The sequence below is a fragment of the Etheostoma spectabile genome, unplaced genomic scaffold (assembly GCF_008692095.1).
Source record: "Etheostoma spectabile isolate EspeVRDwgs_2016 unplaced genomic scaffold, UIUC_Espe_1.0 scaffold458, whole genome shotgun sequence".
Taxonomy (NCBI): domain Eukaryota; kingdom Metazoa; phylum Chordata; class Actinopteri; order Perciformes; family Percidae; genus Etheostoma; species Etheostoma spectabile.
The window spans coordinates 358,060-360,955 of NW_022605613.1; the positions used below are offsets into that span (position 1 = coordinate 358,060).

General features: G+C 51.2%; 1 long non-coding RNA gene across 2 annotated transcripts; it reads left to right on the forward strand.

Annotated features, from left to right (window-relative positions):
• The first annotated feature begins 473 nt into the window (after nt 1–473).
• On the forward strand, nt 474–2,065 carry LOC116686728 (uncharacterized). 2 transcript variants are annotated; one of them, XR_004331339.1, is made up of 4 exons: nt 474–680; nt 825–1,021; nt 1,270–1,308; nt 1,785–2,065. It is a non-coding gene; the product is annotated as an uncharacterized LOC116686728 (long non-coding RNA). The 2 variants fall into 2 exon arrangements; XR_004331340.1 differs by lacking the exon at nt 1,785–2,065 and adding an exon at nt 1,558–1,582.
• The last annotated feature ends 831 nt before the right edge of the window (nt 2,066–2,896 follow it).

Here is a 2,896-nt window from a genome sequence, read left to right on the forward strand (position 1 = left end):
GGGTTTTGTGCCCTGAATTTTTGCCGTTCCAACGCAACGGCCTCTCTCGTCCAGGCAACAACGTGTCCATTGTGAACTCGTCCTCAGATCCGCTGTGCTCCCTCCGACAACCTGACTCTCTGCCCCCGGGCCCCGGGGCGGGGGTCCGGGGCCGGGGCCATCACCATGGCGCCCTCTCAGGCCGTTCGGCCAACCGCACAGGGTCAGGACACAGCACACACACACACCACACACACACACACACACACACACAAACACACACACACACACTAGGCCACCGCACAGGTCAGGGACAACAGACAGACACACACAAAAATACGCGCACAAACAAACACACACACACAGAGGCATACAGTCCAGACAACACCACATCCAGACATATATAACCCGAGCGACAACCATCCCAGCCTGATTTCTGTTGGTGTTTTGGGTGATTGGTGACGTGAGACATTTGTCCCCCCTGTCTGTCCTCCATGAAGAGGGACCCGGACGTCCATCTGAAAGCGAGCTACGAGCCTCAGAAACACGACTTTTCCTAGCTGTGTTCCGAGGTTTTCTCTTTTCTCTCTGACCCGGGACAACCCGGGCTACACCTCCTCCGCCCTGGCCAGCACCCTCACCCAGACCCTCACCCCCCCCACAGCCGCCGCCGCCTCCGACTCCCGGGGACGCAAGTCCAAGTAAGAGACACACACACACACACACACACACACACACACACACACACACACACACCACACACACATACCTGTTACCTGTACGTATACTACGTTGTACGTAGTGATGTTATTTACAGTTTTTATCTGAATCGTCCTGTTTTCCAGAAGCAGCATCAAGTCTTCCAACCACCAGTCGTCTTCATCGTCCTCCTCCTCCTCTCTGTCCTCCTGCTCTTCATCGTCCGCCCTGGCCCAGGAACTTTCCCAGCATGCATCAGCGCTGCCCGAGGCCGAGGCCAACAGCCAGTTCACTGACATGACTACGAAACCCCAACGAGCCCTATACCTGCATCTGTACCCATGTACTAGCCCGACCTGCGTCTGGACTGCGTCGTACCCTGTAACTGCTCTGAACCCTGTATACGCGTCTGTACTGCGTCTGTAACCCTGTACTGCGTCTGTACTGCGTCTGTAACCCTGTACTGCGTCTGTACTGCGTCTGTAACCCTGTACTGCTCTGTAACCCGTACTGCGCTGTTACAGCGTCTGATAAACACTGATGAGTTCGTGTTTTTTAACGACTTTAACATTTAATATTTTTTATTTTCAGGTTTCTTACGGAGAGATGGTCGGGTGTGACAACACAGATGTAAGTCTCATGTTTAGTGTGTGTGTGTGTGTGTGTGTGTGTGTATCTTTGTGGTGTGTGTGTGTATCTGTGTGTGTGTATCTGTGTGGTGTTGTGCGGGCCGCCAGTGTCCCCCATCGAGGTGTTCCACACTGCTGTGTGGTGTGTGTGTGTTTGTGTGTGTGGTTGTGTTTGGTTGTGTGGGTGTTTGTGTGGGTGTGATGTGTGTGTGTGTTTGTGTGTATTATGGTGTGTGTTGTGCGTCCCCAGTGTCCCATCGAGTGGTTCCACTACGTGTGTGTGTGTGTGTGGTGTGTGTGTTTTTGTGGTTTGTGTTTGTGTGTGTGTGTGTGTGTGTGTGTGTGTGGTGTGTGTGTGTTGTGTTATTAATGTTGTGGTGTGCGTCCCCAGTGTCCCATCGAGTGTTCCACTACGTGTGTGTGTGTGTTTGTGTGTGTGTGTGTGTGTGTGTTAATGTGTGTGTTGTGCGTCCCCAGTGTCCCATCGAGTGGTTCCACTACGGCTGTGTGGGTCTGACCGAGGCCCCCAAGGGGAAGTGGTTCTGTCCTCAGTGCACGGCGGCCATGAAGAGACGGGGCAGCCGCCACAAATAGGCTGCAGAGGTCAGAGGTCACCAGGCTGCTCACACACACACATCAGCTTTAAATTCAGACTCCATGTTTTTCACTGAATATCAGCCATAAGTGTAGTTTTTTATGTTATAAGCCCAGAAACTACAAATGTTCTCCATGTTTGTTTTGTCATAAGAATGTCAAAACCTGATTTCACATTAAGTCCAAATTTCAACACTTGAAATCCGTCGTCTTCGTGTGTTTGTGTGTGTGTTGTGTGTGTGTGTGTGTGTGGGGTTTTGTGTGTGGTGTGTGTGTGTGTGGTGTTGTGTGTGTGTTGTTGTTTGTTATTGTGTTTTGTGTGTTGTTGTGTTGTGTGTGTGTGTGTGTGTGTGTGGGTTGGGTGTGGGTGTGTGTGTGTGTGTGGGTGTGTGTGTGTGTGGGGTGTGGTGTGTTGGGGTGTGTGTTGTGTGGTCTCTTGTTAGATTTGATCGGGTGAACTTGAATTGGGGTGAATATGTGACCTTGGGGAGACCGGGATTCGAACCCCAATTCTTAATAGTTTTTTCTCCAAATGTTATAAATTCGGTACCGGGGCCAGACCAGATCAGAGGACCAGACCTCACGGGGACCAGAGGAGTCGGATCAGAGGCTGTCTGCAGCCACAGGGGGGCGCTGGACCACCTGGAACAAGCTCTCTGGCTCTCTGGGGGGGTGTGTGTGTGTGGGGGGGGGGACTGGAGGACTGGGAGCTGAAGAGGGGCCGGTTCACCTCCCGGGTCCTGCCAGGGGGGCTCTGGACCAAGATGACATCATCAACTCTTTCCTCCTGAGATCCTTTATCTGGCTTCATGTTTATTATTTAGATCAAAATAATAGTTTATTTATTTAAAAGTCTCAAATCATAATCGTTGTGACGAGAGTTAATATTAATAAATACTAACAGGTTGGTATTAGACATCAGAGGCCCTGGACTACAGGTACACCACAGGTGTAGTCCACTACTACAGGTACACCACAGGTGTAGTCCACAACTA